This window comes from Hemitrygon akajei, chromosome 8, assembly GCF_048418815.1.
Source record: "Hemitrygon akajei chromosome 8, sHemAka1.3, whole genome shotgun sequence".
Classification (NCBI taxonomy): Eukaryota; Metazoa; Chordata; class Chondrichthyes; order Myliobatiformes; family Dasyatidae; genus Hemitrygon; species Hemitrygon akajei.
In genome coordinates this window covers 106615398-106641340 of record NC_133131.1, presented here as the reverse complement: position 1 = coordinate 106641340, position 25943 = coordinate 106615398, and positions in this window count along the sequence as shown.

The following is a 25943-nucleotide window of genomic DNA, read 5'->3' as shown; positions in this document are numbered from 1 at the left end:
AGGCCTTCATCAGTCAGAGGTTCTGGTGGCCCTCCATGGGAGATGACATCCACAACTTTGTCTCAGCCTGCTCGGTCTGTGCTCAGGGCAAGAAGTTTAACCAGTCACCTACTGGTCTGTTACAACCCCTGTCTATCTCCAAGAGATCCTGGTCCCACATTGCCCTGGATTTTGTCACTGCTTTTTCCCCATCAGATGGTAATACCACCATTCTCCAAGTCTGTACACTTCATTCCTTTACTTAAACTCCCCTCGGCCAAAGAAACAGCCAAATTACTAGTACTGCATGTTTTTAAATTACATAGTTTACCTGTAGAGATTGTGTCAGACAGGGACTTTCAATTTACATCCAACTTCTGGAGGGCATTCTGAAATCTTCTGGGTGCCTCTGTCTGTCTTCAGGATTCCACTCACAGACAAACGGCCAGACTGAGCAGGCCAACCAACAGCTAGAGACAGTATTGCGATGTCTGGTCTCCCAGAACCCATCTGCATGGAGTCAGCAGCTACCCTGGGCCGCGTACACCATAAACTCTCATCTGTCCTCATCCACCAGTCTGTCCCATTTTGAGTGCTACCTTGGCTATCAACCTCCGCTGTTTCCTGCCCAGGAGGAGGAGATTGGCAATCCATCTGCCAAAGCATTTATCCAGCGGACATGGAGGTGCACTTGCTCTGCCCTTCTCCGTGCCTCTGCTAGGATCAAATGTCAAGCTGACCGCCTTTGCTCCAAGGCCCCATGTTACCGCCAGGGACAGCGTGCTTGGCTTTCAACCAGAGACCTGCCCCTCAAGGTGGATTCCCGAAAGCTCGCCCCTGTTTCATCAGCCCCTTTCCCATTTTTAAGGTCATCAACCCTGCTGCAGTCTATCTCAAGCTCCCCTCCACTCTCCACCGCATTCATCCCACCTTCCATGTGTCCCGCATCAAACCTTTCACGAGCCACCCCCTGTGTCCTGTCCCCAAATTCCATGCCCCCCACCCCCTCATGGCTCATCAGTGGGTCAGAGGCCTTCACAGTGCATCGACTGCTGGGCGTTTGTTGCCAGGGCCAGGGCCAGGGCCATGGCCTCCAGTATCTCGAACTGGGAGGGCTACGGTCCTGAGGAGAGGTGCTAGGTTCTTGCCCGGAACATCCTGGACCCTTCTCTCATCAGAGACTTTCATCACCAACCCCCAGCTCTACCTGCCGTGATACAGGGAGGCATCTGTAGAAGGGAGGAATACTGTTGATATCTCCTGTTGAATTCTGTCTTTTTGTGTGTTTCCCCCTAGCTGTCAGTCTGTGGTTTTGTATTGCCATGTGCTCCTGTCCCCGCTCCTGCTCCACTCCGGCCCCTGTATTACTGAGTACTCCGTCTCTCACCTGCTTCTCATTATTATCTGTTTTGCTGCCACCTGTGTCTCATTGTGCTCCACCTATCATCTGCCTCTCTGTTTACTGCTCAGTGTATTTTAGTCCTGTGTTTTCACCTGTTTGTTGCCAGATTGTGCCAGTGAATTTTCCTGAGCCTTTCCAGCATTTGTATCTGTACTCTCTCCATCTGAATATTGACTCTGCCTGTTTCCTAATTCTGGTTTTTGGATTTCTCTGTCTCAATTTTGACACCAACTTTGTCTGCACTTTGGGATTTGTTACTCAATTAATATCACTGTGCACAGTACTGGGTCTGTGATTGGATCCCTGCTCCAGCGTCCTGACATCGTTCAACCAAAATGGTCCATGCTAGCTAATATGGCCATATAAACTACTCATGTTTTCCCATTTGGACCATATGGCTTATCTATCCATGGACCTGTCTAAACATCTTTTAAATGTTGTAAATGTATGTGCCTCAACCACTTCCTCTAACATCCTATTCCACATACAGACTATCCATAGGGTGGAAAAGTTGCCCCTCAAGTTCTTATTGAATCTCTCCCCTCTCACCTTAAATCATGACCTTTCGTCTTTGATTTCCCCAAGCCTGGGGAAAAGACTTTAATTCACCCTATCCATACCTCTCCTAATCATGTACACCTCAATAAGACCACTCCTATGCTCTAATGAATGAAGTCCTCGCTCTGCAGAATAGAGCAACCTGTGTGTGAGGCCTTAAAGGTCAAATATCCATTTCACTGACAAGAACCTGAAACACAGTCCTAGATCTGCATTGGTATTATCAGGATCCTAAATCAATATTTCATATTTGGCAGAGCAGAAGATAAATCTTGCAAGGCTTGAATCACCACCTGTTTAACTATGTGGAACCTGTAGTTACCACTATTTCCTCCTTTTAAACAATTAAGTTACAATGGATTGGATCCAAGTAACAAGTTGTTATCAAGGAAAACTTTCTTGAGTCTTGAGCTTGGGCAACTAATTATCATATGGAAGAATTTATTTTTAATCTGGTACCTTGCCAGCTTTATATTGTAGTGACATTACTTAGGATGATTCATCAGGAAACAATTCCAAAGATTAGGGACCAGGCAGCTGAAAACACAAGAGACCATTCATCTTATTGAGTGTATACTGTTTCTTTTAAATCACTGTTCAAGTAAGTAATCTGCACGACTTTTTTCACTGTGCTGTTTTGAAGGCTACTTTAAAGACTCGTTCACGTAGGACATTTGAAATGGATGCAACTCAGCTTATAAAGAAAATATCTCTGTTCTACCCTACTTGGCTTCATTTTTTCCATTTGTTTCTTATTCAGACTTCCAGTCATTAGCCTTATTTTGCCTTGCCATACCTAATGTTGAGCAACTCTATTAAATCCCGCCCTAATGTTCTCCTGTCTTGTGCTTTGCAACAATACTTACTCTTTGCTTGTATTGTCCAGTGCACTGGAGCCTTGGCCTCTCCACTTATTTCAGCTGTTTGAATGCCTGCACATATCTGATGTCTTGAATAATGACTCAGCTGGTTCCCACAACAGGCTCTGAAGTGACCTTTCTGCCATGGTGCCAGGAAACAGTTAAATGGAGGGATGCACTGTCTACCAAATAATGAGACTCAGATTGCTACATACTTCTGGTTACCTCAGAGGATTAAAATTACCTCTGGTTTATAAGTGACTTAATGTAAAAGTGATTGGGTGCACAAAAGTATTCTCCTGCAACACTAAAACTCTAGTGAAAGAGCACCAGCACAATTGTCATGCTGTCTAATCAGCTGCACCAAGATTCCTTCTGAATTAAGTCAATTTGCTAGCATGTTGCAAAAAGCACCTTCTCGGTATAGAAGGAAAATAAATTCACAGTCTCTGGAAATAGTGTTACAATTTTTTTCCAGAAATGAAGACAGAATAATAAGAGTGAATTAGAACTCCTCTGGTGGAGTGCCTCGAAATGGAACTGGTCAATGTCTCTATTTCCTTGCTTTACCTTGTATACATGTCTTCTTGCTTCCTCTTCACCTTTACTCATTGTGCTTTTTCCTGGGTCTGCTCTGATACCTCTACAACCGTTTTTTTTTTAGATGTGGTTAAACGTTGGCTAACAGCTCAGAAGAATCAATCTTTGACCAGTTTTTCAATAGTAAAGATCTAAACTCTATTCATTGCATGTTGAAACAAAGAGCTCCCTCAAGGGAAGTGTCTTGACTAAGATGATTAGAAGCACACAACCTGTTCTTTTTTTTAAAAAAACAGCAAATTAATAGCTACTTCAGTGTATTTTTACCAAAGTGTAGATGCTTTAGGTTAGTTGCTAACCTGACAGATGTATCTTGATTTTTCAATTTTTCTGGCAAGCCAGAACATGCAATATTGTACTCTTTGTACACCCAAGATAGTAGTTCATGGACTGGCAGCCTGGTGTTCTGATCTAGGGAACCTGAGCCAGCAATAAGTTAAAAGCAATGGCGGGGGGCAGCTTCTTTCCATCTGATTTTCTGGGAATAGGAAAGGTTAGTCAGAAACTGCTTGCATGTGTACTAGAACGTCAAGTAGGATGCTCAACACACTTTTGTTCTGATGGCTCACTCACAGAATCCCAGGGGACTCTGGATGCGTTACTAGAATCAGCCGTACGTGCTGAAACAAGATAAACAAGGGTGAGCAGTTGGAGGCCACTGTTATGCTTAGTAACTCCAAAGCTAATCGAAAGATAAACACAGGAGAGCCGGAGATAATTCATATACGATTAGTTTCATTTTTCTTTAGTGAGGTATGCACATATAACGTGGTGGCTTAATGACATATGCCATTCACATACTTCTAAATAGAATTCATAATGAATTATTTTTAAAAACTATGTTTAATCCAGCAATATATTTACAATATTACTCAACTATTACTGAAAAATATAAACATCCACAGCATAGTAAATCTTTAATTGTCTCATTTAGGACTAAAGATTTAATTGCTGTGGAGGATTTCTTATTCTTGTGCTATGAAGCAATCTCAGGTTCTGGGGGCTCCTCCATGGTGGTTGTAGGAGTTGACTCTGGGTCTGCAGGAAGTAGTTCTGACAGCTCCGGACACCTTTCATCTCGAACAATTGGCACTGCACACCTCAACTGATCGGTGTGTTGTCTCCAGATGACATCAGATACAATCTCCACTGCGTAGGAGAATGGTCCAGTTCTGTCCTTAATCTTTCCAAGTACCCACTTTTGATAATCTCTGTAGTCCCTCACCAGGACTGTTTGTCCAGGATTGAAACATGAAACCTCCTTGTTTGAGGATCCCTCAATCTGTTTGTCCGAGATACTCCTAAGACTAGCTTTCAGGAGATCCAAGCACGAGTGCAAGGGATGATGCAGGAACAGCATAGCTAGTGACTTGTTGGATGTAGAGTGTGCTGCATTGCGATAGGCAAGGAGGAAATTGGCGAGCTTCTGATTCAGTATAGTGTGTCCTGCTGACATTACTGGCAGTGAGTTCATTGGACTCTAAACAAACCTTTCCACAGAGCCATTTGTAGCTGGATGGTCAGGTGCAGACGTAATGCCTCTTATTCCAGAATGACTAAAACTGTTCTGCAAGAGGCTGTGGTCCATTATCATTATCACTGACTAAGTGTTCTGGAACACTAGTCCTTGAGAGGAGGTTTCTGAACACATCAGCAGTGTGCAAGGCTGTAGCTCATTACATGACTGCACCTATAGCATAAGGCAAGCCTCACTGGACGATGTGGATCATGGTGTGACTGCGGTGTCTGATGTCACTATTTCCTTTGCCTTTTTTCAAAGCCACTCACAATGCTTTGTTCATTGCCATTTCTTCCCGATCTGTAGTAATGAGTTCAAGGGGTGGAGCACAGTAACCAGGCATGGCAGGAGCTTGTTATAGTAATTGACAAATCCTAAAAAGGACCACAACTGTGACACATCCTTTGCCTTGGGCATCCATCACTGCATGAATTTTCTCAGCACACTTGTGTATTCTTTGTACATCAATGGTTTGACCACAGTAAGTGATGCTTGATTTAAGCCTATAATTTTTTAATCTTTTTAATACTCTCTTGAGATTTTGGAAATGTTCCTTGCTATCCTTACAGGTAACAATGATGTCATCCAGGTAACACTGAGTGCCTGGAAGCCTTGCTGGTCCACAGCTTTTTGCCAGAGTGCAGGTGCAGATACTACTCCAACAATAATAATAATAATAATACTCCTACAAGGATAGTTTTTTGCAACAATACATAGAAGTACCAACTAGAGATGGGGCAGTGTTGGATCTCCTGTTAGGGAATGCGATAGGTCAGCTGACAGATGTATGTGTTGGGGAGCACTTTGGGTCCAGTGATCACAATAGCATTAGCTTCAATATAATTATGGAGAAGGACAGGACTGGACCTAGAGTTGAGATTTTTGATTGGAGAAAGGCTAACTTTGAGGAGATGCGCAGGGATTTAGAGAGAGTGGATTGGGTCAAGTTGTTTTATGGGAAGGATGTAATAGAGAAATGGAGGTCATTTAAGGGTGAAATTATGAGGGTACAGAATCTTTATGTTCCTGTTAGGTTGAAAGGAAAGGTTAAAGGTTTGAAAGCGCCATGGTTTTCAAGGGATATTAGAAACTTGGTTCAGAAAAACCAAGTTGGTTCGGGATGTCTACAGTAGATATAGGCAGATATAGGCAGCATGGAGTAAAGGAATTGCTCGAGGAATATAAAGAATGTAAAAGGAATCTTAAGAAAGAGATTAGAAAAGCTAAAAGAAGTTACGAGTTTGGTTTGGCAAATAAGGTGGAAGTAAATCCGAAAGGTTTCTACAGTTATATTAAAAGCAAGAGGATAGTGAGGGATAAAATTGGTCCCTTAGAGAATCAGGGTGGTCAGCTATGTGTGGAGCCGAGGGAGATGGGAGAGATTTTGAACGATTTCTTCTCTTCGGTATTCACTAAGGAGAATGATATTGAATGGTGTAAGGTGTGGGAAACAAGTAAGGAAGTTATGGAACCTATGACAATTAAAGAGGTGGAAGTACTGGCACTTTTAAGAAATTTTAAAGTGTATAAATCTCCGGGTCCTGACAGGATATTCCCCAGGACCTTGAGGGAAGTTTGTGTAGAGATAGCAGGAGCTCTGATGGAGATCTTTCAGATGTCATTAGAAACGGGGATTGTGCCGGAGGATTGGCGTATTGCTCATGTGGTTCCATTGTTTAAAAAGGGTTCTAGAAGTAAGCCTGGCAATTATAGACCTGTCAGTTTGACATCAGTGGTGGGTAAATTAATGGAAAGTATTCTTAGAGGTAGTATTTATAATTATCTGGATAGACAGGATCTGATTAGGAGTAGCCAGCATGGATTTGTGTGTGGAAGGTCATGTTTGACAAACCTTATTGAATTTTTTGAAGTAGTTACGAGGAATGTTGACGAGGGTAAGGCAGTGGATGTAGTCTATATGGACTTCAGCAAGGCCTTTGACAAAGTTCCACATGGAAGGTTAGTTAAGAAGGTTCAGTCATTAGGTATTAATGCTGGAGTAATAAAATGGATTCGACAGTGGCTAGATGGGAGATGCCAGAGAGTAGTGGTGGATAATTGTTTATCGGGATGGAGGCCGGTGACTAGCGGGGTGCCTCAGGGATCTGTTTTGGGCCCAATGTTGTTTGTAATATACATGAATTATTTGGATGATGGGGTGGTAAATTGGATTAGTAAGTATGCCGATGATACTAAGGTAGGAGGTGTTGTGGATAATGAGGTGGGTTTTCAAAGCTTGCAGGGAGATTTATGCCGGTTAGAAGAATGGGCTGAACGTTGGCAGATGGAGTTTAATGCTGAGAAGTGTGAGGTTCTACATTTTGGCAGGAATAACCCAAATAGAACATACAGGGTAAATGGTAGGGCATTGAGGAATGCAGTGGAACAGAGAGATCTAGGAATAACAGTGCATAATTCCCTGAAGGTGGAGTCTCATGTAGATAGGGTGGTGAAGAAGGCATTTTGGAACGCTGGCCTTTATAAATCAGAGCATTGAGTACAGAAGTTGGGATGTAATGTTAAAATTGTACAAGGCATTGGTAAGGCCAAATTTGGAATATTGTGTACAGTTCTGGTCACCGAATTATAGGAAAGATAACAATAAATTAGAGAGAGTGCAGAGACGATTTACTAGGATGTTACCTGGGTTTCAACACTTAAGTTACAGAGAAAGGTTGAACAAGTTAGGTCTCTATTCATTGGAGCGTAGAAGGTTGAGGGGGGATTTGATCGAGGTATTTAAAATTTTGAGAGAGATAGATAGAGTTGACGTGAATAGGCTGTTTCCATTGAGAGTAGGGGAGATTCAAACAAGAGGACATGATTTGAGAGTTAGGGGGAAAAAGTTTAAGGGAAACATGAGGGGGTATTTCCTTACTCAGAGAGTGATAGCTGTGTGGAATGAGCTTCCTGTAGAAGTAGTAGAGGCCAGTTCAGTTGTGTCATTTAAGGTAAAATTGGATAGGTATATGGATAGGAAAGGAGTGGAGGGTTATGGGCTGAGTGCGGGTAGGTGGGACTAGGTGAGATTAAGAGTTCGGCACGGACTAGGAGGGCCGAGATGGCCTGTTTCCGTGCTGTGATTGTTATATGGTTATATGGTATAAGCCTGTTATAGCAAAAAAGCCCTTTGTGAGTGTTTATGGTGAGAAACACTTTGGACTCTTCTTCCAACTTCAAATCTGTAGGCAATCCATTTTGCTGGAGTGTTTCTCTCTAGGCAGAGAATATTGATCTACTTTCAGTACTGGGTTGATGATGACATTAAAATGATGACACAGAGCCTGACAAACTCATTCTCCTTGGCTACTGGGACCACTGGTGTTGCCCATGAACTCCACTCAACCTTGGAAAGAATTGATTCAGCCTACATGCAATCTAGTTTATTCACCATTTTGTCACAGATGGTATACTAGACTAGACAGACTTTATAAAACTTGGGTGTGGCATTTTCATTTAACACCATCTTACCCTTGATATGTTTGAGTTTTTCAAAGCAATCCTTGAGCACTGCTGTGGCATCATCCAGTATCTTTATTAATTTGCTTTCAGTTGACTCTATTGCAGGGATGTGCTTTGCAAATAGTGGATGGATCTCCAATCAAGTTGTAGTGGTTTCAGCTAATCACACCTCCACAATATTAGCCCTCCCATTTTTATCACATGCAAGCCCAGTATGGCTTGTTGTTTGTTGTATTTCACTGTTACAAATGACATTCCCACATGAGTTATCCATTCTCCAATATAAATCCTTAGTTGGCTATCTGCAGGCTTCAGCTCTATGTCTTTGAAATGCCATTCAAGCTTATTTTGTGGAATGACTGAAATAGCCACCCAATGTCCAATTCCATTTTAATGAATTTGCTATTCACTTCTGCTTGTCTCTGGTTAGCTTTCACATTGTAAATCTCAAGGCTGCCCAATCCTGTGTCACTTCATTCATTATCAGAGTTTTCATGAACTGCGTGCAGTTTAGTGCTCTTTGTGAAACTGCAGCTTGACTTTTTCTCTTCCCTGTTCATTCTATTTATTTTTGTCTGCCCGACATGCCCTTGGTATGTCTCCTATTTTGTTGCATTTAAACCTGTATTGTTCTGGTACACATGAGTCCCTGCCACAATGGTAACACAATTTATTTGGCTGGGCAGGTTTCCATTTAGACATTGCCATTTTGTTCACACTGTGGCGACCCACTTCCTAGTGCACTTGAACCGGCTCACAAATAGCCAGCGCGCCGGCACAAAGGCCAGGTCTGCTTCACCAACAAAGGGAAAAGCCTGCAGGGGTTTGTGAGTACGTGCCCCTTCCAGCATCCGCGCCCAGGGAGGGCGGGATGAGGAAGGCTTCAAAGCAAGGCTGTGAAGTTCGAATAAAATCTTCTTTAATTGCAGTTTACCGACTCCGTGTCGTTATTTTAGCGCTGTGTGTAACACACCGCTACAATTGGTGACCCCAACGGTCCAAACGATTTTTGGACTGGAGATGACCGACGCCGCATCTGTTCATGCGGTTTCGTTGAAACTGCCAAGCTTCTGGACGCTGGGACCTCACCTCTGGTTCCAGAAAGCAGAAGCCCAATTCCACGTTTGGCAGATAACCTCAGAGGACACACGTTACTACTACGTGGTGATCTCCCTCAACCAGGACACAGCGGCCCAGGTTGAGGAGTTCATACAGTCTCCCCCAGCGGACGGCAAGTACATGGAATTCAAAGCCCTGCTCATAAGGACTTTCGGACTCTCATGGCGCGAGCAGGTTGCCCGTTTACTGCACCTGGATGGCTTGGGAGACAGGCCACCGTCGGCCTTGATGAACGAGATGTTGTCTCTGGCCGGCGGACACACACCCTGCCTCATGTTTGCGCAGGCATTCCTGGAGCAGCTGCCCGAGGACATATGCCTGCTGCTGTCCGAAGCGGATTTCAGCGACCCCCGGAAGGTGGCAGCCCGGGCGGACTTGCTGTGGAACGCCAAGAAGGTGAGTGGGGCGTCCGTCGCACAGATCACCCAGCCACGCTCCCAGCAGCAAACCAGACCAGGCCAGGCCGCAGAGCCTGCTAACCCCAGAGGCAGGGGTGAGGAGACCAACGAACAATGGTGCTTCTACCACCAGCGGTGGGGCGCAGAAGCCCGCCGCTGTCACCCGCCCTGCAAGTTCCCGGGAAACGCCAGGGCCAGCCACCGCTGATGGCTACGGCGGCTGGCCATCGGGATAGCCTCCTGTATGTCTGGGACAAGAGGTTGGGATGCCGTTTTTTGGTCGACACCGGTGCCGAGATCAGCGTCTTACCTCCGACGAGTTACGACATCCGCAACAGGGCACCGGGTCCCCCCCTGAGGGCTGTGAACGGCAGCACAGTAAGGACCTACGGCACCTGTACGGTGCGGCTACAGTTCGGCTCCAGCCGGTTCATGTGGGACTTCACTCTGGCCGCCGTAGCCCAACCGCTTCTGGGTGCGGATTTTTTGCGAGCTCACAGCCTGTTGGTCGACCTGCCGAGGCAGAGGCTGGTCCACGCCGAGACCTTTCAGACGTTCTTCCTGGGTGCAGCCCAGTTGCCAGCCCCACACCTAGACTCCATCACGCTGTCTGACAACGACTTCACCAGAGTCCTGGCGGATTTCCCATCGGTTCTGGCATCGCAGTTCACGGCAGCCATGCCCCGACACAGCGTACAGCACCACATCCCAGCCCAGGGACCACCCCTCCACGCCCGTACTCGGCGGCTTCCCCCGGACAAGCTCCGACTGGCGAAGGAGGAGTTCAAGAGGATGGAGGAATTGGGGATCATCCGGTGGTCCGACAGCCCATGGGCCTCCCCCCTGCACATAGTGCCCAAAACGACAGGGGGCTGGAGACCGTGCGGCAACTACCGCAGGCTGAACGAGGCTACAACACCGGACCGCTACCCTGTGCCGCACATTCAGGACTTTGCAGCAAACCTGCACGGCGCCCGGATCTTCTCCAAGGTAGACCTCATCTGGGGATACCATCAAATCCCGATGCATCTGGACCACGTCCCCAAAACGGCTCTCAATCACCCCATTCGGCCTTTTCGTGTTCCTCTGCATGCCGTTTGGCCTGAAGAATGCCGCACAGACGTTTCAGCGGTTAATGGACGCGGTGGGACGCGACCTGGACTTCGCATTCATCTATTTGGAGGACATCCTCATAGCCAGCAGCAGTCGTCAGGAGCATCTGTCCCACCTCCGTCAACTCTACGCCCGACTGAGTGAGTACGGTCTAACAATCAACCCAGCCAAATGCCAGTTCGGGCTCGACACCATCGACTTCCTGGGCCACAGGATTACTAAAGATGGGGCAACCCCTCTGCCCGCTAAGGTAGACGCGGTCCGCCATTTCCCCCGACCCACCACAATCAAAGGCCTTCAGGAATTCGTAGGTATGGTCAATTTCTACCACCGCTTCCTCCCTTCAGCTGCCCGAATCATGCGCCCCCTGTTCGCCCTGCTGTCGGGTCCGGGCAAGGGCATTACCTGGGACGAGGAGTCCGCCGCCGCTTTCATTCAAACAAAGGAAGCCTTGGCGAACGTCGTGATGCTAGTGCACCCCAGAATGGACGTCCCTACCGCCCTCACAGTGGACGCATCTAACACGGCAGTCGGTGGGGTACTGGAGCAGCTCATCGCGGGTCGCTGGCAACCCCTGGCGTTTTTCAGCAAACACCTGCGGCCACCCGAGCTCAAATACAGTGCTTTTGACCAGGAACTGTTGGCGCTATACCTGGCAATCTGGCATTTCAGGTACTTCTTAGAAGGTAGGTCCTTCACCGCGTTCACAGACCACAAGCCGCTTACCTTCACATTCACGAAGGTGTCCGATCCCTGGTCATCCCGCCAGCAGCGCCATCTGTCCTACATCTCTGAATACACGACGGACGTCCAGCACATCTCGGGTAAGGACGGGTAAGGACAATGTCGTGGCAGATGCGCTCTCTCGCCCTAACATTCATGCCCTTTCCCAAGGGGTAGACTTTGAGGCGCTGGCAGAGGCGCAGCAGGCAGACGAGGAGATCCCGAGTTACAGAACCGCAGTCTCCGGTTTGCAGCTCCAGGACCTCCCTGTAGACCCAGGTGAGAGGACCCTACTCTGTGACGTTGCCACCGGCCATCCCCGCCCCGTCGTCCCGGCACCTTGGCGGCGATGCGTTTTCGACTCCATTCATAACTTAGCGCACCCCTCCATCAGGACAACCGTCCGGATGGTAGCCAACAGGTTCGTTTGGCACGGACTCCGCAAGCAGGTCAGTGAATGGGCCAGAACGTGCATGCACTGCCAGACGGCCAAGGTGCAGCGGCACACCAAAGCTCTGCCGCAGCAGTTCCACCCCACCCGCCGGCGTTTCGACCACATTCATGTGGATATCGTGGGCCCCCGCCAGTGTCGCGAGGAGCGCGGCACCTCCTGACTATCGTGGACCAGTTCACAAGATGGCCAGAGGCGATCCCACTCACCGACACCACCTCCGAATCTTGCACCCGGGCACTGATTGCCACCTGAGTGTCCCGCTTTGGTGTACCGGCCCACATTACCTCCGACAGAGGCGCACAGTTCACCTCCAGCCTGTGGTCAGCTATGGCCAGCCTTTTGGGGATACAGCTGCACCACACCACTGCCTACCACCCACAGTCGAACGGCCTGGTGGAGCGTTTCCACCGTCACCTAAAGTCGGCTCTCATGGCCCGCCTGCGAGGAGCTAACTGGGCGGACGAGCTTCCCTGGGTCCTACTCGGCATCCGCACGGTGCCCAAAGACGATCCGCATGCCTTGTCGGCCGAGTTGGTGTGTGGCGCACCCCTGGTCGTCCCCTGGGAGTTCATACCAGCCCCAAGGGGGCAAGAGGAAGAACCCGCAGCAGTCCTGGGCAGACTATGCGAGAGGCTCGGTGACCTGGCCCCCATACCCACTTCGCAGCATGGGGAGAACCCGACATGCGTACCCAAAGACCTGCAGAACTGTAAGTTTGTGTTTGTACGACGGGGCGGGCATCGGCCACCGCTGCAACGGCCCTACGAGGGGCCGTTCACGGTGCTCAGGAACAACGGGTCCACGTTCGTGCTGGACGTTGGGGGGAGAGAGGAGGTTTTCACGGTGGACCGACTCAAACCGGCCCACGTGGACCTGGCCAACCGGTCGAGTTTCCGGCTCCGCGGCGCAGAGGCCGACCTCCCAAACAGGGTCCGGCCCAGACTGTGGACATTGGGGGGTGTATCGCCGGTTCTGGGGGGGGGCGGGTTATGTGGCGACCCACTTCCTAGCGCACTCGAATCGGCTCACAAATAGCCAGCGCGCCGGCATTGAGGCCGGTCCCAAAAGGGCACCAGGTCTGCTTCACCAACAAAGGGAAAAGCCTGCGGGGGACTGTGAGGACGTGCCCCCTACAGCATCCGCGCCCGGGGAGGGTGGGATGAGGGAGGCTTTAAAGCAAGGCTGTGAAGTTTGAATAAAATCTTCTTTAATTGCAGTTTACCGACTCCGTGTCATTATTTTAGCGCTGCGTGTAGCATACCACTACAACACTCACTTTCATTTCTGCACCTAAATCACGTCTCTTTTTGCTGTTTCCATTAATACAGTGGTTTCAAATGCTGCTTTAAATGAGTATTGTGCTTCAGGTAGGAGCCATTTTTGAAGGTTTTCTTGTAAGATTCCACAAACAATCACCCAGTAGTCATTGTTTATGCACCCATGAATTTAATCTGTTTTCTGTCTTTTTTTTAACTTGATATTCTCTGACCAGTTGTGAAGAAAAAGTGGGCTGCACTTTTATTTAACTCAAATATCTCACTGAGTCTAACAGGTGTCTTGTGTTCATTTTATGTTACGTTTTTTAACTCCAAAGCTAATTGAAAAAAAATGTGGGAGAGCCGAAGATAACTTGTGTCTGTTTAACTTTGTTTTATTTTAACGAGGTGCGCACCTATAGCATACCGACGGAATAAGGCCATTCATGTACTTTTACATATAACCCATAATGAATTAAGCAAACAAAGAGTGCTTAATCAAACAATATATTTGCAATATTATTCAAATATTGAACTATTAAATACACAACAGCTACCATTTTTTTTTCTTTTCTCTCTTTTCCCAGCCAACCAGCTAGGCTACCCAAATCTTCAACTCCATGAGTAAGCCTACTGCAAAACTCTCATAGCAGGATAAATTCAAATTATAACCTGAAGGTGGGAATTCATGTGAGAATTGTATTCCTCTTATTTCTATAAAGACAGGGCATGTAAGAAAATTGTTCTGATCTCCAAAAGCAAATTAAATTTAGAAAGACAAGTTTTCAACTGAATTTCCATTCAAGTGGTATGGTGAAACATTTCTCTCCAAGAAGATGTTTCTTCTGCGTCAGATGTACTTCTGACTCTGGATTCACATTCTATTTTAATAGCAAGTCTAAACTTGCATCGCAAGCTCATGAAATGCAATTCAGGCAAGTTGTTCTGTTGAGTTAACTAGATGATCAGATTGCAACACTATTGGTGTATACTGAAGTATGGTAAACAATAGTGTAGGTGGAAGTTATAGTGGCACATAAGACTTCAAAAAATTGTTTTTCTAGTTTTTATCTTCCTTGCTGTTAACACTAAATTAATGGGCACAATGATATCTTAAAGTTAATCTCCTGCCTTTAGCTGAATTCATGCCAGGGGTTAGATATGGAGTGAGCGTCAAAGCATGTGCCAATCAATCCATTTTCCCTAAATTATGGGGAGTTGACAATTTCCTGTTCCATTGCTAACTGCTGTTCAAAGCCACTGACAAACACACTGTCAAGAGAATGGGTCAAACTTAGCAGAGTGGTCAAACTGCTGGCTGTATTCCACAGAAATTGTTATTGAATTGTTATTAATGGGAAGGTGGCAAAGAATCATCCTTTTTTTATTTGTGGTAGTTGGTAGAGGTTGTTGTTGGGGGAAGCCTGGAGCTGGAGAAAGAGAGACATGAGGTAACCTGTGGATTGAGAAAGAGCACTCCTGATACCTACAGTGGAAGTTTCATTGGCCTAAAGCTAATGTGAACTGCATAGCTCATTAGAAAATCACAGGGATGTGACTTTTCTATTTAAGCTTTTGTTCCTCTTGAACAAGTGGCCTCTTCATGCATGCTTTCAGGTAAATTGAGAGGGTGCTGGGATGAAATAGTATCAGGAATCTCCCAAGCATAACCCCCTGGCCCTTTAATCCTTAGCTACACTATTTCTGCCAGGTGGGGCTTTAAAATAACCCTGAACATACTAGCTTGCTGCATAAAATAGGTTCACACAGCTTTTCTTCACAATCTCTATTACCTTATCAAAATAGAAAAAAAGAAATGGTGATACCTTTAAAAATAGAAGGGGAACAAAAGCACCTTAATTTTATCAGTGATGGATTAAACATTATGTACACAATAATCCTTTACAGCTACAGTACTCAGTTAACAAACCTTCTATTTTACACTTAGCTAATAGGTATAAGATTAGGCCATCTATAGAGCCTTTTGTTCATGGTTTGAGATACAGCCAAAGTCATGCGCTTCTTGTCACTGAGCTTTAAATCCCTGAGGTACAGAAATGCTGGTGTGCAGAAGTTCAGCCAGAGCTCAAAGCAGGAGTCAGCTCACAGGCTGAATTTCAGCCAGAATTCCCTTATGAGAAAGTACAAATTAAACACAAGAGTGATTCTTCAATGAAATGTGATAATGTACCTGTGTGCAGGTCCTGGCAAGTGTACACCCCCAATCACTTTAAAATGTTGAGATTTTATCTGTCAGTGATATAAAGCATTGGCTCCATAATGCTTGCAAACTTGCCTCCTGGGGCCTGTAAGAAGGATGATGTCATTCTGGTGACTGTCAGTCTTTAATTGCTCCAGTGAAAAGGCTTGTTATATTTCTCAAGCTCAGCAGCTGTGAAGACAGCACAATAGGCCTTCACAGAGGAATTCCCTTACACGAAACCCAATAATTCCTATTTTGCAGCTCTTAAGTAATAATTCTCCCACTGCAATGTGAACTGAATCAAAAATCAGATATAAACATTTAATCTTCTCATTTTGTGAAACAGCACTTTGCCCTCAAAACCTCCATATAATCATTGATTACTTTACTCCATTTGCTACATTTCTACTGTGAAAAGTTGTTTAGACTTTTGCGCCCTAAATATAGGCATTAATTTACTGATTGTACTTAGTCTCATTTCTGCTGTGTATTGTACAACATTGTGCTATTTTCAAGCTATCTCACTGAACTTCCTCACTGTCAAACTCCCATACTGTTCAGAAATTAAAACCATGTGGGTAATAATGTAATCGTTTAAGTACCCTCTGAACTTCCTTGGGTAACAAGCCTTCATTGCAATTAAACAATTTAATATAAAATGTGCACCGACTAGCCAAATGGGAGCTTATTTTTCTCCTTAATACTATTTTATCCTCAAATATTCTCTTTGCATTTGCACCCCCGACTAAGTTTCCTTCAAACATTGTTTCCTTTTTCATATTTGATGTTTCACACAAATCTGACTTTGTTAAAAGGGGCTGCAACAGAATATTAGTTACAGTATGAAATGAGTAATTCAGGAACCTGGATACAAGATCTCGAGACATGGATTCTGGTTTAACAAAGGAAGCTAAATAATTTAAATTCAATTAGTAGAGGAAATCTAGAATAAAATGTCAAATCAGTAATAATAAACATGAAGCAATCAGATTGCTGTAAAAACTAACTGGTTTATTTATGTCCCTCAGTGAATAGCATCCTATGTTCTAATCAAAAACTTAATACAGCACAGAAATGTAGTTGACTCAAAATTTGCCTCTGAACTGATCATTCATATCAAGGGGAATCAGCAACGGCAAATGAATACTGGCAACACCCACAGACTGTGCTGTACGAATTTTGTCTTAGATGTCGGCATATCTATAAGAATTTATTCATTGACATTAAAGTCTTCATTATGTTATATCATGGAAATCACAAAATGCAGGAGGAAATCAGCAGGTAAGATAGCATCTTGAATCAGAGTCAGAAAGTCATCGGACACTACAGCACAAGGCCCTTTGGCCCATCCAGTCCATGACAAACTATTAATCTGCTGAGTCCCATCAACCTGCACCAACTCCAAAGCCCTCCATGCCCCTCCCAACCAATTTCTCTTCAATGTTGAAATCGTACTCACATCTACCACTTCTCATTCCACACTCTTACCACCCTTTGAGTGAAGAAATTTCCCCTTAAATATTTCACTGGTAACCCGTAAGCTCTAGTTCTAGCCTTTTCCAATATCAGTGGAAAAAGCCTGATTCCATTTACCCTAACTATACCCCTCAAAATTTTGTATACTTCATCAACACTCCCCTCATTCACAACACTCCAGGAAATAAAGTCCTAGTCTATTCAACCTTACCCTGTAACTCAGGTCCTCAAGTCCTGGCAATATCCTTGTAAATCTTTTCTGCATTCCTTCAATCTTATTGGCATTTTTCCAGTAGATAAATGACCAAAACTGCACACGATACTTCAAATTAGGCCTCACCAGCACTTTGTACAATTTCAACATAACATCCCAACTCTTGTACTCAATGCTTTGATTTATGGTGTCCAATGTGTCAAAAGCTTTCTTTATGATCCTTTCTACCTGTGGCATCACTTCCAAAGGATTATGGATCTGTATTCCCAAATCCTTCTGTTCTACTGCAGTCTTCAGTGTCCTAACACTTACCATGTAAGTCCTAACCTGGCTTGTTCTACCAAAGTGCAACATCTCACACTGGTCTGAATAAAATTCCATTTTTAATTTTCAGTCTATTTTTCCATTTGGCCCAGATCCCACTGCAAGCTTCCTAGCTGTCCACTACATCCTCAATCGTGATGTCATCCACAGATGTGCTGATCCAGTTAACCACAATATCATCCAAATCATTGATATAGATGATAATCAACAATGGACCCTGCAACACACCACTAGTCACAGGTCTCCAGTCAGAGAGGCACCCATCTTTTACCACTCTCTAGTTTCTCCCATGAACCCAAAGACTAATGCAATTTACTACCTCATATTGAATGCCAAGCGACTGAACCCTCTGGACTAACCTCCCATGTGGGACCTTGTCAAAGACCTTGCTAAAGTCCATGTAGACAACATCCACTGCCTCGCCTTCATCATGAGAAGCTCATTGTATGATATGGATTTGAAATAAAGTGTTAAATTTAACCCTTAAAGATCAACTACCAGCTCTAACATGTTCCATAGTCATCATGGAATCATAGAACTATTTCAATATAGGAGAAGGCCATTCAGCTGTTGTCAGTGAGTTCTATTCCCTTGCCATGGTTCCCATAGTCCTGCAAGTTTATTTCCCTCAAGATTTTGGCAAGTGTACCTGCTATCTTCACAGAAATGTTCCAAAGCAATCATTATGTGCCATCATTTGGTCTAGGCAACATCCACTTTAAAAATGAGCAGCATTTCCAGTACACCCTACTGTCAATTTTCACTCCATCCTTGCTTCAGAATCTCTGCTTTTACTGATATTATATTACCATTATCTTCCTTATAAAATGCAAATATCAAGTCCTCATTAATTGTTCGAAACTTGTTCTTCTCTGGTCATATATCACCTGCTACGTGAAAAGAAAAAGATTGGTCAAGACAAATGTAGGTCCTTTACAGTCAGAAACAGGTGAATTGATCATAGGGAACAAAGACATGGCAGACCAATTGAATAACTACTTTGGTTCTGTCTTCACTAAGGAGGACATAAATAATCTTCCGGAAATAGTAAGGGACCGAGGGTGTAGTGAGATGGAGGAACTGAGGGAAATACATGTTAGTAGGGAAGTGGTGTTAGGTAAATTGAAGGGATTAAAGGCAGATAAATCCCCAGGGCCAAATGATCTGCATCCCAGAGTGCTTAAGGAAGTAGCCCAAGAAATAGTGGATGCATTAGTGATAATTTTTCAAAACTCCTTAGATTCTGGATTAGTTCCTGAGGATTGGAGGGTGGCTAATGTAACCCCACTTTTTAAAAAAGGAGGGAGAGAGAAACTGGGGAATTATAGACCGGTTAGTCTGACATCGGTGGTGGGTAAAATGTTAGAGTCGGTTATCAAAGATATGATAACAGCACATTTGGAAAGAGGTGAAATCATCGGACAAAGTCAGCATGGATTTGTGAAAGGAAAATTATGTCTGACGAATCTTATAGAATTTTTTGAAGATGTAACTAGTAGAGTGGATAGGGGAGAGCCAGTGGATGTGGTATATTTAGATTTTCAAAAGGCTTTTGACAAGTTCCCACACAGGAGATTAGTGTGCAAACTTAAAGTACACGGTATTGGGGGTATGGTATTAATGTGGATAGAGAATTGGTTGGCAGACAGGAAGCAAAGAGTGGGAGTAAACGGGACCTTTTCAGAATGGCAGGCAGTGACTAGTGGGGTACCGCAAGGCTCAGTGCTGGGATCCCAGTTGTTTACAATATATATTAATGATTTAGACGAGGGAATTAAATGCACCATCTCCAAGTTTGCGGATGACACGAAGCTGGGCGGCGGTGTTGGCTGTGAGGAGGATGCTAAGAGGATGCAGGGTGACTTGGATAGGTTAGGTGAGTGGGCAAATTCATGGCAGATGCAATTTAATGTGGATAAATGTGAGGTTATCCACTTTGGTTGCAAGAACAGGAAAACAGATTATTATCTGAACAATGGCTGATTAGGAAAAGGGGAGATGCAACGAGACCTGGATGTCATTGTACACCAGTCATTGAAGGTGGGTATGCAGGTACAGCAGGCAGTGAAAAAGGCAAATAGTATGTTGGATTTGAGTACAGGAGCAGGGAGGTTCTACTGCAGTTGTCAAGGCCTTGGTGAGACCGCACCTAGAATATTGTGTGTAGTTTTGGTCCCCTGATCTGAGGAAAGACATTCTTGCCATAGAGGGAGTACAGAGAAGGTTCACCAGATTGATTCCTGGGATGGCAGGACTTACATATGAAGAAAGACCGGATCGACTAGGCTTATACTCACTGGAATTTAGAAGATTGAGGGGGGATCTTATTGAAACGTATAAAATTCTAAAGGGATTGGACAGGCTAGATGCAGGAAGATTGTTTCCGATGTTGGGGAAGTCCAGAACGAGGGGTCACAGTTTAAGTATAAAGGGGAAGGCTTTTAGGACCGAGATGAGGGAAAACTTCTTCACACAGAGAGTGGTGAATCTGTGGAATTCTCTGCCACAGGAAACAGTTGAGGCCGGTTCATTGGCTATATTTAAGAGGAAGTTAGATATGGCCCTTGTGGCTAAAGGGATCAGGGGGTATGGAGAGAAAGCAGGTACAGGGTTCTGAGTTGGATGATCAGCCATGATCATACTGAATGGCGGTGCAGGCTCGAAGGGCCAAATGGCCTACTCCTGCACCTATTTTCTATGTTTCTATTTCTATGCTTGGTCTGTTTAAATCTCACTCCTCTATTGTTAAACAAAATGTCGGAATCCTCTCTTATGTTAGCTGTTATTCTAATCTTACATTCTTTCTTTTCTCCTCTTCATCCCTTAACTGATTATATTTAGCACTGTTTTCCTTAAAGAATTCACCTTACGTGAACCATATACCTTCTTTTGCTGCTTCATCATATTCTCTGCATGCTTGATCAAGTAGATGTCTTATTTCTGTTTCACAAGAAATTGTTGTAATGCCACTGTAATGCAGATCTCTCCCAGACATGCCCTTAATGATGATGATTACTCTATGATAAACCAATCCAATTACAAAGCTGAAAGAAAAAAATGGGGAAAAGATAGCAACTGCCAGAAGCACTAACTTTCTTCACTCCTCCAGTAATCTTTGTTTTGATTTTCCCTTGTTTTAAGGTTAATTGGTATTGAGTTAGTCGTGTCAGTCAATATTTGTTTCAGTGCCAGATAAGGAAAAACTTAACAGGCAACACGAGTGATTATGCAGATGCTGGAAATAAAAAAAAACACAAAATGCTGGCGGAACTCAGCAGGCCAGACAGCATCTATGGGAGTAGGTAGTGACGATGTTTCGGGCCGAAACCCTTCATCAGGAGTGAAGTAACATGGGATAGTCGGGGGGGGGGGGGGGGGGGATAAGAAGTGGGGGGAGGGATAAAGTAGAGAGCTGGGAAGTAATAGGCTGGAGGGAAATGGGCTAGGGGGAAGGTGGAGAATTATCTATTATTTTAGTCTAGTTCTCTTTCTCTCTCTTTTCCCCCCTCACTATAATCTCTCCCCCCAGCCCTACCTTTCTCTTTTATTTCCCATAATTCTCCACCTTCCCCCTAGCCCATTTCCCTCCAGCCTATCACTTCCCAGCTCTCTACTTTATCCCTCCCCCCACTTCTTATCCTCCCTCGACCATCCCATGTTACTTCACTCCTGATGAAGGGTTTCGGCCCGAAACGTCGTCACTACCTCCTCCCATAGATGCTGTCTGGCCTGCTGAGTTCTGCCAGCATTTCGTGTTTTTTTTAAAACTTAACAGAATGCTTTGGTTGAAGGGAAGCCATGTGGAAATAAGTGGATGTCACTTCCACAAAGCTGGCATAAAGATAATGGCCTTTAGTGGTCTTATTGTGTCGTACATTTCTAAGATTTTATGATTCCTTACTTAACCAGCAGAAAACAGGCACAATTATGTTTGCTATAGCTAGTTCCACCAGTTTTTCAACTGTGTTATGATGAAATAGTCCACTGAGGTTATGTAAGTTCAGGGACTTAAATATTGATAGAATAAGTAATGCTATTCTAAATATTTACAATGTAGGTTACCTTATATTTATGGGCCTGATAGCATCAAGTGCACAGCTCACAGCTACTAAGAATGAATTTGGTGAAAATATTGGCAACACACACAAAATGCTGGAGGAACACAGCCAGCCAGCAAGCATCTATGGAAAAAGTACAGTCGACCCGAAACATTGACTGTACTCTTTTTCCATTGTTACTGCCTGGCCTGCTGAGTTCATCCAGCATTTGTGTGTGTTGCATGGATTTCCAGCATCTGCAGATTTTCTGTTGTTGGTAAAAATATACATTTTGTTCTAAGGGTACTCTGATGGGACTTCAAATGAAGAAGAGCAGATCTTGGAGTTTGTGGTGCTCCAAAATACCGGTAGTAATCATTTATTGAATGCTACCGGCATAAAGCATAAGAACAAAGGAGAATAAATAACTTAAACATATGAGCCTGTTCTGCCTTTTATTATCATGGCTCCACTTTCCTGTCTGTTTCTCACAACCATGGCTCCATTATAGTCCAAAGATTTATTCCAGCTTTAAATATGTTTATTTACTTAGCCTCCATAGCTCTCTGAGAGTAGAAAATTCCAAAAGTATACAGTATAACCTTCTGAGAGAAGAAATTCCTCCTGAGCTCAGTATTAAACAGCTTGATAAGTTTAATGCAAGGACAATATTTCCCCATAGTAAGGCATCTAGCAAAATAAGAAGAAAACTACATACACCACGAATCTGAAACAGAGCAAAAAAATGTCAGAAACGTTAGCAAGTCAAACAGCATCTGTGGAAAGGGAAACAGATAATATTTCAAGTCTAATATTATTTGTCTATTAAATCAGTAACTCCTTAATATGAAACATGCTCAGTTCTAGATTCTGTCATGGGAGGAAACATCCTCTCAGTATCACTGTTAATCAACATAGAATCTAACAGATTATATGTGTGCACATTTATGATTGGCATATTGCAGGAAGGATGTGGTAACAATGAAGAGAGTGCTGAAGAGATTCACCAGGATGCTGTTTGGATTGGAGGGTTGTCATTACTAGTTGAGCTTGAATTGGTTGGGTTTATTCTCACTGGAACATAGGAGGCTGATTGATACCTTAAAGAAGTTTATTAAATTATTTGGAACATGTGTGGGTCAGATTTTCAAAACCTTTCTCAGAGGACAGGAGAATCTGGAACTTAAGTGCACAGGTTTAAGGTGAGAGAAGGGGAAATGTATTAGAAATCTGACAGGTAAGTCTTGCAACTTTGAGGGTAAACAGAATTAGTGTAGGTAAATGTAACGATCAATAGAGAACAGATGGGTCAACAAGACCTGTTTCTATGCTCTTCCTTTATACAATTCCCTGATTCTTCATTTAAAGGGGAGATAGAGATGCATTTGAAAGATTGAAGATTGTGGGGAATTGGTAGAGAAGAGGTGTTGAGGCCACCAAAGATCAACCGCCTTGATATTAAATGGTGAGCAGGCATGAGGGTCTGGTGACTTACTACTTTTCCTATTTTCTTCTCTTCTGGTATATCTTCAATGTTTTAATCAGTTTACTTTTTTTTAAAGTTCCAATGAGGGTAGGCCAATCTACTTAACCTTGTCTCATACTTATTCACCAGGAACAAAACAAAGAACATTTCTAAGTTGTCTCCAATGTATTCCCCGAACTGTATTTGTCTTGCTCACCTCCTTAAAAAAGAAGACCAAATTTCTTTGTAATACTTCAGGTGTACAAACATTTCAACTTTTAAACATCATCGCCTTTAAAATAAAATGTCAACATTAGACACTAGAAGACACTAAACACTAGACACATTCTATATACTTGGCTAATTAAGTGCTTGAATCTGTGTGCCAATCTTTTCCATTTCATGTATGAGTGCCCAAATCTCTTTCAATCATTGTGTTTACTTAATATCTATCTCCATTTAAACAGAGTTCTGAATTTCCATTCCATGTATGAATGTGAATAACCTACCATTCCCTCATTATACCTTACCTGCCAAATATATGTCATTCATGATACCTATCTATCGCCACTCGCTGATTTGTGTCCATCTTGCAGTTTGCTTTCCCACTTAACTTTTTAATCATTAAAAATTTGACTATTACAGTTGGCCCTCCTTATCTGCGAGGGATTGGTTCTGAGACCCCCCCCCCCCCCATGGATACCAAAAAATGCGGATGCTCAAGTCCCTTATTTAATCTGAATCAGTGTGGTGGCCTTTAGGACCCAGCAGAACCCTGGACTTTATTTAACATGTTCAGTGAGGTGGACATTAGGACCTGGCGCAGCTCTGAATCCACGGTGGTTCTGTTCACAAAAATAATCGCGATCACGATTGAAAATAAGGTGGAAGTAATAAAGCAATCTGAAAGAGGTGAAACACTATTGGACTTTGGAAAAGCATTAGGCTACAGTCGGTCAACGATTGGAACAATTTTAATGGAGCATGTGAAAGGCCCTGACCCGATGAAATCTACAATTATTACTAAGCAACGCAATGGTTTAATTATTGAAATACCTATGTTTCTTAAATGTTTTATATGCATAGAAAGGTAAAATATGTACTATGTACTAAGAAAAACGTTTGACTAACTGACGCTAAATAATACCAGATGTACCTGTTACGACCTCAAATCCGACTTAAAGATGGACTCAGGAATGGAACTCATTCATAACCCAGAGACTGCCCGTACTTTTAAGTCATTTCTAGATTACTTATAATACCTAATACAATGTAAATGTTGTTATACTGTATTGTTTAGGGAATAATGACAAGAAAAAGTAGTCTGTACATGCTCAAACAACGAGTGCTGGAGAGAGAACTTCCAGGGTTTCCTGATCCGTGGTTGTTTGAATCCGCGCATGCAGGGTCTGCAGATAAGGAGGGCCGACTGTATTCACTTTGAATCTTCATCATTTATCACTGCAAATATAAATTGTTGAGGCCCTATCAATGATCCATGTGGTACTTCTCTAGTTGTAGCTTTCTACATTTTTTTTTTCAATTCTCTGTTTCCTGTTGGTTAGCCAGTCTTCTTTCCTTTACAACCAAACGGTACAGTTTGATCCTTCTCCAAGGATCATCACCATGTCAGAGAGGCTTGTGAGTTTCTAAGCTCCTGAGAAGAATGCCATCTGGATTTTAGCCATTTGGCATTTAGCTCCTGGTAGTATCACCCATGGCGGTATGATCAAGGGGGAGGTTACAGTCAGAAAGTGATCAGACGGAGACCTCAGCAGTGCATCTATTGGAAGATAATGACACGTCAAAACAGCAGTGAAAGTACAGGAAGGCTGTTGCAATGAATGATTTCCCAATCAAGTTGCAATCCTTGCCACTGAACTTTGACCCTAAACTGTTAAGGACCATGTGTTGGCTGCCTTTGCATCAGCCTCACCATGTTAAACAAAGTCACGAACTGGTATTCTCCATTAATGGGTTGCACCCTAACATCCCAGATTAACCTCTGTGGCAATCAGCAAGTGGCAGAATATGTGAATCCTGGATCAGCCTCTGCAGCCACCTAAAGAGACAGACAACTCCTTGACAGAAAATCATACTCGACTCAAGTGATTGCACCATTACCAATACAGAATGGCTGCTTAACCAATGTCTTTCAGAAATCCAAATGTACTGTGTCTACTAGTTTCCCTATTCATCAACCTGTTTTTTCCATTCTCAGAGTTCCAATAAATTTGTCAAAAATATTTTTTTTTCATGAAGTCATTGTATTGTGATTTCCTAAGTGCTCTACAACTGCTTCTTTAATAACTGATACCTTTATTTTCTCCAGTGTTGGGGTAACTAGCTGAAAGTTTTCTTCGCAACACACCCAAAATGCTGAAGAAACTCAGTAGGTCAGGCAATGTCTATGGAAATGAAGAAACAGTTGACATTCCGGGCAGAGAAGGCTCCAGAATAAGAAGGTGGAGGGGAAAGGGGCAGGGGACAGAAGTTTTCATCCTTTTGTCTCTCCTTTTTAGAATACTAATTGGAATTGGTTATTATCATGTGAACCAAGACACGGTGAAAAGTTTGTCTTATGCACTGTTCATACAGATCAAATCATTACAGCATATATTGAGGAAGAACAAGCTAAGACAATGACAGGTGCAGAATAAAGTGTAACAGCTATGGTGAAAATTCAGCATAGGCAATCAATAAGGTGCAAGATCATAACAAGTTAGACTGTGAGGTCAAGAGTCAATCTTAGTGTACTAGGGCAGTGGTCCCCAACCACCT